Consider the following 11,518-nt stretch of genomic DNA (forward strand, 5'->3'; position numbering starts at 1 on the left):
TCGCCAGGCACACTAAACAGGCTGAACTGCTGTAATACTGACACTCAGTGGCTGAATATCTCCTGGCCATGGGAACTCTGCCATACTGAAGTCTCTATCTGCTCAACCCAGGTATCTTTTATAATAACATACACTATTTTATACTACACATAATAAAATGAACGCATCCTGTTTTTAAATTTTAAATAGCAATTGTGCTTTTGCATTTACATATATATGTATACATGTTTATTCTATGGATTCTCTCTAAATATACAAAACGTTTTTCCTTTTTATTTATTTAATTTTTTTTTGTACATGTTTTCTATATATACACCTTTTCTGTATGAGATTTCTGACATTATTATTATTACTATACGTATTACCATGAGTATTTTCATGTGTATGGCTATGCTCATCTAACAGTATCACCACCTGTTATACCATCATGATTCATGTAAATAGTTTGAGGGGAATTTGTATTTGTATATGCATTTGTTTTTTTATCAGCTTTGATGAAGAAGGGAGCACCCTTCAAAACGTGTTAGCCTTCACACACCCCCCCCCCCCCCTTTTCGATTTACCTGTAACCCTGTTTGGATTATGGTTACTTATGCCTGTTATACCATCACTTTGTGAGTATATCTCCTTATTAATAAAATTAGTCACTATTTATTGAGGTAATGCGCAAGGTTTGTGCGCTCTTTCTTTCATCTTCTTCTACAGTTTTATTAAGCTTCCCCAGCTTCATGATAGCGCTGCACAACCTCTGATCACCAGCGGATGAACACACAACGCGCTGCTTGTCACTAACGCTTGTTTGATCTGAGTCTTTGAGCGCAGGAGATAATGGATCTTTGGTGACCACTTTCCCCACCCTTCCAGTCTGGACACTTTCACCACCCTTCCACTCCGGACACTTTCACCACCCTTCCACTCCGAACACTTTCACCACCCTTCCACTCCGAACACTTTCACCCCCCTTCCAGTCTGGACACTTTCACCCCCCTTCCCCTACGGACACTTTCACCCCCTTGCAGTCTGGACACTTTCACCCTTCCATTACAGACACTTTCACCCCCCTTCCCCTACGGACAATTTCACCCCCCTTCCGGTCCGGACACTTTCACCCCCTTGCGGTCCGGACACTCCCCCCCTTCCAGTCCGGACACTTTCACCCCCCTTCCAGTCCGGACACTTTCACCCCCTTCCACACAGGACACTCCCCCCCCCCCCTTCCAGTCCGGACACTTTCACCCCCTTCAAGTCTGGACACTTTCACCCCCTTCCAGTCCGGACACTCCCCCCCCCCCCTTCCAGTCTGGACACTTTCACCCCCTTCGCCCCCAGGCCAATTTTAAGCTTTCAGTGCTATCACACTTTGAATGACAATTGCGCGGTCATGCAACACTATAGCCATATGAATATTTTAGCATTTTTTTGAGACAGATAAAACTTTATTTTGGTGGTATTTATTCACCACTGGGATTTTAATTTTTTTGCACTATAAATGAAAAAGTCCAAAAATTTTGAAAAAAAGTGTTTTTCTTATAAAATTTTGTGAATAAATATTTCATCATCAATCTTGGCCAAAATTTATTCCATTATCTTTTTAGTAAAACAAAAATTATAATTTTTCTAAAAAAAATTTTATGTTTTTATTTTTTACATACTGTCACCCTAGCAGTACAGGGTCACCATGGTGACCCTGTACTACTTGTGGGGGGTGATGAAGATTTTTTTTTTTTTTTTACACTGAATGCTCTTACTCCCATAAAAGCTGTAATAGCAATAATTTCTCCTTCTCTCTGGCTGCATTCCTACAGTATTGAGAAATACTGTGTGAGCTGTGATTGGTCACAGCTTGTCACGTGGTACAAGGCTGTTGTGAATGGCCCTGTACCATGTGACCTCTATGATCATTCACAGATTTCAGATGTAGTAAGCAATGATGTCAGAAGTGACATCTTGCTTACTACTCTGCATGTGATCACTGATTTGCCAATCACTGATCACATGATCACACAGAGATCCCATACAGGGATCGCAGTGCCACTCACTCCCGGCAGCGCTCCCATCTGGTCGTTTATGGACATGGCCCGGACGGGAAGAGGGTAACGGGTTAATTTGCTGCATGTACGCACCCTGAACTGAACTTCACTGTATTTTTCATGGAAATTTTAGCTTTGCGCTAATGTCGCGGGACGCAGAAATCTGGACCGGCCGCCATCTTGTTCTCCGAGGTCTTTGCTTTCAGGAAACACATCATGGCGGGAGGTTTCATCTGACCTATAAGGACTAAAATGCAAATCCAGCTCCAGCAGGGGAAAGGGTTCATCCTGATTGGTGGTTATAGGTGTCAGGGCTCCGCCCCCGTGGTGCGGTGCACTCACCTGACTGTTCGCAGCTTGTAGGAGGACCAGGGTCTCCGGAGGAAGGGGGAGCCCCAGACACATCTATAGAGACAGAGAGAGAGGGATTAGTGAGCGGTCACAGAGTATACCCTGCATGAGGAGCTCCACCTTCACTAGGAACATGCTGCTTCCGCCAGGAGAAGGCTCTGTGTACACAGAATGGAGGGGCAGTGAGGGGGCACTGCCCTATTCACCGTCTACCACACCGGAGTCTCACCTCTGCCACTGAAAAACAGCTGCCTGAGCGCCGGTCTAGCAGCAAGTTCTGTCTCCCATGAAGCAACTGCGCATGTCCCGGTTTTAGGCATAAGAAGCCGATCGCGGTCTGTAGCACAGAGCTGTCACAGTCAATCCATTTTAGGCTATATTACACTTACACGCACTGCTGAAGCTGATCCCTCGGATCACTAGGCACCGACGATGCTCCCGCAAGATGGTTCTAAGCTACGTATTGGGGAGCATCAAGGATCGGAGAGAGGACAGTTACATTGGGGAGGGGGGTTGTGACATGGGGAGTACAGTCACATGTAGGGAGGACAGTGACATGTGGGGGGGATCAGTGACATGGGGGGGCCATAACATGTGTGGGGGGGCAGTGACATGGGGGGAGCATGAAATGCAGAGGACAGTGACATGTGGGGGGCCAGTGACATGAGGGGGGGTGAATGACATGGGGAGGACAGTGACATGTGGGGGAGGACGGGGGCGTGACATGGGTAGGACAGTGACATGTGGGCGGAGGACGGGGGGGCGTGACATGGGGAGGACAGTGACATGTGGTGGGGTCAGTGACATGAGAGGGGGAAGTGACATGGGGAGGACAGTGACGTGGGGGGCCGTGACTTGGGGAGGACAGTGACATTTGGGGGGGGGTCAGTGACATGGGGAGGACAGTGACATGAGAGGGGGAAGTGACATGGGGGGTCAGGGACATGGGGAGGACAGTGACATGAAAGGGGGAAGTGACATGGGGGGGTCAGTGACATGGGGAGGACAGTGACACGAGAGGGGTTTCAGTGACATGGGGGGGAGCATGACATGCAGAGGACAGTGACATGTGGGAGTGCAGTGACATGAAGGGGGGAATGACATGGGGAGGACAGTGACATGTGGGGGGAGGACAGGGGGGCGTGACATGGGGAGGACAGTGACACGAGAGGGGGAAGTGACATGGGGAAGACAGTGACATGTGGGGGGTGGTCAGTGACATGGGGGGTTCGTGACATGGGGAGGCCACTGACATGTGGGGGGGTTCAATGACGTAGAGGGGCATAACATGTGGGGGTGCAGTGACATGTGGGGGCATGACATGTGAAGGACAGTGACATGGGGGGGCAGTGACAAAGGGAGGACAGTGACGTGGGGGGGCATTGACCTGGGGGGGCTGACATGGGGGGAGGAAACTGACATTGGGGGGGGCAGTGACATGGAGAGGACAGTGACATGGGGGAGGGCACTGACATGGAGAGGACAGTGACATGAAGGGGGCAGTGACATGGGGGGCCTCACATGGGGAGGACAGTGACATTTGGAGGGCAGTGACATGGGGAGGACAGTGACATTGGGGGGGCAGTGACATGGGGAGGGCAGTGGCATTGGTGGGGGCCATGACATGGAGAGGACAGTGACATTGAAGGGGGGCCATGACATGGGGAGGACAGTGACATTGCGGGGGCAAGACATGGGGAGGACAGTGACATGTGGGGGGGCAGTGACATTGGAGGGGGGCTATGACATGGGGAGGACAGTGACATTGGGGGTGCAGTGACATGTGGGGGGCAGTGACATGGGGAGGACAGTAACGTGGGGGGGGGAGCAGTGACATGGGGAGGACAGTGGCATTGGGGTGGGCCATGACATGGGGAAGACAGTGACATGGGGGGGTGGGCACTGACATGGGGAGGACAGTGACATTGAAGGGGGGCCATAATATGGGGAGGACAGTGATAATGGGGGGGCACTGACATGGAGAGGACAGTGACATTGAAGGGGGGCCATGACATGGGGAGGACAGTGACATTGGAGGGGGGCTATGACATGGGGAGGACAGTGACATGGGGAGGACAGTAACGTGGGGGGGGGGAGCAGTGACATGGGGAGGACAGTGGCATTGGGGTGGGCCATGACATGGGGAAGACAGTGACATGGGGGGGTGGGCACTGACATGGGGAGGACAGTGACATGGGGGAGGTCAGTGACATTGGGGTGGGCAGTGACATTGAAGGGGGGCCATGACATGGGAAGGACAGTGACAAAATGGGGGAGCACTGACATGGAGAGGACAGTGACATTGTTGGGGGGGGTTCATAACATGTGGAGGACAGTAGTGAAGTGCTATATACCATAACCTTATAATAAAAATTATTTTAATATGCAACAATGTGCGCCAATATATACAGTTGTGACCAAAATTATTCAACCCCCACTGAAATTGAGTGTTTTGGCCAGTTTGACATTGCTTTTGATCATTCAGTCATCTTGCTTACATTTACATTAAAGAGGCACTTGTAGGTCAGACAAATATAACATAACAGTTATAATGAAATAACCACAAATGTCTTTTCTGTGCTCACAGCATTATCAGTTTTATTCAACCCCCAAGTGACATTCAATCTTAGTACTTAGTACAGCATCCTTTTACAGTTATAACAGCTTTTAAACGTGAAGCATAGCTTGACACAAGTGTCTTGCAGCGATCTACGGGTATCTTCGCCCATTCTTCATGGGCAAAGGCCTCCAGTTCAGTCACATTCTTAGGCTTGCGCACTGCAACTGCTTTCTTTAAGTCCCACCAGAGGTTCTCAATCGGATTTAAGTCTGGTGACTGCGATGGCCACTCCAAAATGTTCCAGCCTTTCCTCTGCAACCATGCTCTAGTGGACTTGGAGGTATGCTTGGGATCATTGTCCTGTTGAAAGGTCCAACGTCTCCCAAGCCTCAGGTGTGTGACGGACTGCATCACGTTTCCATCCAATATCTCCTGGTACTGAAGAGAATTCATGGTACCTTGCACACGCTGAAGCTTCCCTGTACCTGCAGAAGCAAAACAGCCCCAAAGCATGATTGACCCTCCACCATGCTTCACAGTAGGCAAGGTGTTCTTTTCATCATAGGCCTTGTTCTTCCTCCTCCAAACATAGCGTTGATCCATGGGCCCAAACAGTTCTAATTTTGTTTCATCAGTCCACAGAACACTATCCCACAACTTTTGTGGTTTGTCCACATGGCTTTTGGCATACTGCAGTCGACTCTTCTTATTCTTTGGAGACAGCAAGGGGGTACGCCTGGGAGTTCTGGCACGGAGGCCTTCATTACGCAGTGTGCGTCTTATTGTCTGGGTTGAAACTTCTGTACCCACATCTGACAAATCTTTTCTCAGTTCCTCAGCAGTCACACGGGGACTTCTCTCCACTCTACGCTTCAGGTAGCGCACAGCAGTCGAAGTCAGCATCTTCTTTCTGCCACGACCAGGTAGCGTTTCAACAGTGCCCTTTGCCTTGAATTTGCGAATGATGCTTCCTAAGGTGTCTCTTGGTATGTTTAACATCTTTGCAATCTTCTTATAGCCATTGCCCTTCCTGTGAAGAGAAATCACCTCTTCTCTTGTCTTCCTGGACCATTCTCTTGCCTTCACCATGTTTGTAACCACACCAGTAAATGTCTAGAAGGAGCTGAGTATCACAGTCATTTTAAAGCTGCCTAATTGGTGCTTATTATGCTTGATTGCTGCTCGGTGACATCCACAGGTGTTTTCAATACCTGATGGAAAGCACCTGTATGAACCTCTGTTCTTCAGAGTGGTAGTCTTTAAGGGGTTGAATAATTGTGGCAATGAAGAAACCACATAAGAACCATTTACTACTGTATTACATAAACAATTGATGTCATTTTAGTTGCATTTGGGTAGTTACAACGTCCTTGTAGGATTTGATTCTGAATACAATTCCAAATGTACACTATAGTCCCTAAACCCCTTTACAGCATTGGGGGTTGAATAATTTTGGTCACAACTGTACTGTCAAACCTATGTGATCCTAGGTCTTAATAAATTATCAAAACTTATACAAAGATACATACAAAACCACACAAATAATTTTCATAAATAAATTTCATAAATCACACTTAAAGTGATACTTGCAAAAAAATGTGACCAAATTATGTGTATATTATCAAATATACACATATATTTTACTCTGCGATAAATACTAATATGTGCAATAAATGATTAAACAACCCATATCACAAATTATATTCCACACTTAAAGTGATAAGTGCAAAATAGTGACCAAACTGATACAAAATGAGTATAAAATCACAAAAAGTGGTGGTGTGAACCTCCTGCGCTCCTAATCTTAAATATATATCCTGTTATGAGAAGCCGCTAACATTAAATCATATACCCGTGATCTGTGGTTTAACCGCATGCCGCCCAGCCACTGTACATATACGGTGGCAGGGCGGCACTCACAGGCAAAACCACGTTTTAAGACGTGTGTTTTGTAAACAAATAAGGGGCGCACGCGAGGCGCGCCGCCGCCCTATTTGTCCCGCGGTTCTCTGCCGCAGATGTCAGTCGCCGGGTCACAGCCGCTCCTTAGCAGCTATGTCCTGGCGATCGGCAGAAAACAGTGACAGAGAGCACAGCTGCAGTAGCTGTGCTGTCTGTCACTTCCCTGACAGCTCGAGGATGAGCTGATTGAGAAAGAACAGTTTTTCTTTCTCGATCAGCCTTGTCCCGTCCAGTACACAACCCCGCCCCCTAGTAAAACACTCCCCTCACTCCTATAACCCTTCCCTGCAAAATAACGTTAACCCCTTCCTCCCCATTGCCATTAGTACAGTGTCAGTTTTTTTTTTTTGCACTGATCACTGTATTAGTGTTTTTGGGGATGTCAGTGACCCCAAGTCAGTACCCCCCAATGTCAAAATGTCCGCCGCAGTCCCGCCATAAGTCGCTGGTCACTGCCATAAGTCCCTGATCGCCGCCATAATTCGCTGATCGCCGCCATTATTAGTATAAAAAAAAAAACTAAAAATCCCAGTATCTTTCCCGCCATTTGTAAACGCTATAACTTTCACGTAAACCAATTAATTTACACGTATTGGGTTTTTTTTTTAGCAAAGACATGTCGCAGAATACATTTTGGCTGAAATTTATGACTAAATTTGATTTTTGCATTTTTTTTTACTGGACATGTTTTATAGCAAAAAGTCCAAAATATTGTTTTTTTTTCCTCAAAATTGTCAGCCTTTTTTTTTTATAGCGCAAAAAATAAAAACCGCACAGGCGATCAAATACCACCAAAAGAAAGCTCAATTTGTGGGGAAAAAAAGGATGTAAATTTATTTTATGTACCATATTGCATGACCGCGCAATTGTCCGTTAAACTAGCGCAGCGCTGTATAGCAGAAAAATGGCGTAAACTGCAGTATCTATTCTATACCATAGTTTGTAGACACTATAACTTCCACAAAAAGCAATCAATATACACTTATTATTGGGGTTTTTTTTACCAAAAACATGTAGCAGAATACATTTTGGCCTAAATTTATAACCAACTTTGAGTTTACTATATATTTTTTATAGCTGAAAATAAAAAATATTGTTTTTCTTCAAAATTTTTGGCCTTTTTTTGTTTATAGCGTGAAAAATAAAAAGCGCACAGGTGATCAAATTACACTGAAAGAAAGCTCTATTTGTGTGAAAAAAAGGACGTAAATTTAGTTTCGGTGCAGCATTGCATAACCGCGCAATTATCAGTTGAATTAGTGCAGCGCCGAGTAGCAAAAAGAGGCCTGGTCATTAAGGGGGGTAAATCCTCAGGAGCTCAAGTGGTTAAATAAAAATAAACGTAGCGCTACTCCTATATATTACCAAAAAAATGTGCCCTTATGTGAATATATACCAATTAGCATACTAAGTGCAATAAATCATGACACAAACTAAATAAATACTCACAACGGGTGCCACAATCAAAAAGTGAAGTACCTTTAAAATAATATAGATATAAATATATCACCAAGCGATGTGACAAGTAGATACACTACATCAAAAATAGTGTTCTACAGCTGAACTAAAACGTGCAGGGTGAATCCAGTGAAAAAAGTGATACATCAATACCACTGCAAACTAAATATAAAATGTATAGGACCATGCAAAGGACTAGTGCATTTAAATGTAAAAACAAACTCACCAAAAAATACACTAGTGCTACAATATATAACAGAGGATATATACCACCAATAAGTGTAATATATATGAAAAAATCAATGTGCAATATACATACATCAAACGGAAAACATATATGTGACAAAATGTGCAAACAACACACGGATTGGATCAAACTAAAAAGCAGGGGCGGACTGACCATTTGGAAACCCGGGCACTGCCCGAGGGCCTGGGGTCAGTAGGGGGCCCCATGAGATGCCCCTGGTACCTTTTTCAGAGGCTTTTTTGAGTTTGGGCAAGGACACAGGGGCCCCATGTTCCCCTATTGCCCGGGGGCCCCATGAGTTGTCAGTCCGCCCCTGCTAAAAAGTCTGATCTGTGCTCCAAAGTCCAATAAGTGTATGATGCCACTACGTCAAATCCAACACTCGTGCTGATATAAGTAGGGTAACTGCTGGTAAAAAAGATCCAACCGACGGCTAGATTAGCCTCTCACCTCAGGACTTTGACCCGTAAGGGTCAAAGCGTATTGTGGGATCACACCCTCAGATCCTTCTAGCATACAGCCTCTCCACTGGTCTGCTCTCCCCGCACACAGATCTCCCTCTTAGGGGGTCAGCACTCAGGTAGTGGCTCCTCTCCAAATAGGGTATGGGTAAGTGCCAGTATCTCAAACATAAATACAACCTCCCATAGTACAATATGTTTTATTCATCAAAAAGATCCAAATACAAAAAATGCACTCACATAGATCTTCAGTGTCTGACAGCCTCAAAACTGCATGCTTTTGGGTGTATTCTGCATGGGTATAGGAAAAGGTCTGCCAAGATGGCGTCCACGCCAGAAGTGCGTCACTATGTCAGGCCGTCGCGTTGCTTCACAATACTATGTGACTTCCTCAGGACTCTTTCTGGATTTTTCCTGATGAAGTCACGTGGTATAGTGACGTGACGCAGCTTCCGGTCCATGGTGACCTACTTCCGGTACGGGCGCCATCTTGGCACACTCAGAAAGAGTCCTAACCCATGCTGTACACCCAGGCATGAGGTTTATGCGGTTTTATGCTAACAAGTGAGTGGGCATTTTTTTAAAATAAAGAGTCCTTTATCTACTTAATACTGCATTATGAGGATCTTTTCTCTCATGTACCCTTATCAATGGTGAGTGATATGCAGAGTTGGTGACACAATCCTGGGAGGTCTGGAGATCAGATCATTTACCAGAGAGGTGAACCACAGAAAAAGGATACCAGATACTGCTGGAGAAGGATCTAGGATAGATCCTGAAGGCTTGGTGGCCCATTAGGATTGCAGCGTGGAGGTGAGGGGGCATTTTAGCCACGGGGGATAAGCGTGCTGACACCAACACAGCAATATCACTTTGATCACCTTGCATGAACTTTTTGTGATTTGAGCACTTTAATGGAGGATTTATGAACTTTTGTGATTTTATACTCACTTTGTATCAGTTTGGTGACTATTTTGCACTTATCACTGTGTGGGATATAATTTGTGATAGGGGTTGTTTAATCATTTATTGCACATATTAGTATTTATCGCAGAGTGATATATATGTGTATATTTGATATATACATATAATTTGGTCACTTTTTTTTGCACGTATCAATTTAAGTGTGATTTATGAAATTTATTTATGAAGATTTTTTGAGTGGTTTTGATGTATTTATTATATAAGTTTTGATAATTTATTAAGACCTAGGATCACATATAGTGGGGCAAAAACGTATTTAGTCAGCCACCAATTGTGCAAGTTCTCCCACTTAAAAAGATGAGAGAGGCCTGTAATTGGCTTCATAGGTAGACCTTAACTATGAGAGACAAAATGAGAAAAAAAATCCAGGCAATCACATTGGCTGATTTGGAAAGAATTTATTTGCAAATTATGGTGGAAAATAAGTATTTGGTCAATATCAAAAGTTCATCTCAATACTTTGTTATATATCCTTTGTTGGCAATGACAGAGGTCAAACGTTTCCTGTAAGTCTTCACAAGGTTGGCACACACTGTTGCTGGTATGTCGGCCCATTCCTCCATGCAGATCTCCTCTAGAGCAGTGATGTTTTGGGGCTGTCGCTGGGCAACACAGACTTTCAACTCCCTCGAAAGGTTTTCTATGGGGTTGAGATCTGGAGACTGGCTAGGCCACTCAAGGACCTTGAAATGCTTCTTACGAAGCCACTCCTTCGTTGCCCGGGCGGTATGTTTGGGATCATTGTGATGTTGGAAGACCCAGCCACGTTTCATCTTCAATGCCCTTGCTGATGGAAGGAGGTTTGCACTCAAAATCTCACGATATATGGCCCCATTCGTTCTGTCCTGTACATGGATCAGTAGTCCTGGTCCCTTTGCGGAGAAACAGCCCCAAAGCATGATGTTGCCACCCCCATGCTTCACAGTAGGTATGGTGTTCTTTGGATGCAACTCAGCATTCTCTCTCCTCCAAACATGACGAGTTGTGTTTCTACCAAACAGTTCTATTTTGATTTCATCTGACCAAATGACATTCTCCCAGTCCTCTTCTGGATCATCCAAATGCTCTCTAGCAAACTTCAGATGGGCCCAGACATGTACTGGCTTAAGCAGGGGGACACGTCTGGCACTGCAGGATCTGAGTCCCTGGTGGCGTAGTGTGTTACTGATGGTAGCCTTTGTTACGTTGGTCCCAGCTCTCTGCAGGTCATTCACTAGGTCCCCTCGTGTGGTCCTGGGATTTTTGCTCACCGTTCTTGTGATCATTTTGACCCCACGGGGTGAGATCTTGCGTGGAGCCCCAGATCGAGGGAGATTATCAGTGGTCTTGTATGTCTTACATTTTCTAATTATTGCTCCCACAGTTGATTTGTTCACACCAAGCTGCTTGCCTATTGCAGATTCAGTCTTCCCAGACTGGTGCAGGTCTACAATTTTGTTTCTGGTGTCCTTCGACAGCTCTGTGG

The sequence above is a fragment of the Staurois parvus genome, unplaced genomic scaffold (assembly GCF_062004578.1).
Source record: "Staurois parvus isolate SC_StPar_1 unplaced genomic scaffold, SC_StPar_1.0 ptg000154l, whole genome shotgun sequence".
NCBI classification, from domain to species: Eukaryota; Metazoa; Chordata; class Amphibia; order Anura; family Ranidae; genus Staurois; species Staurois parvus.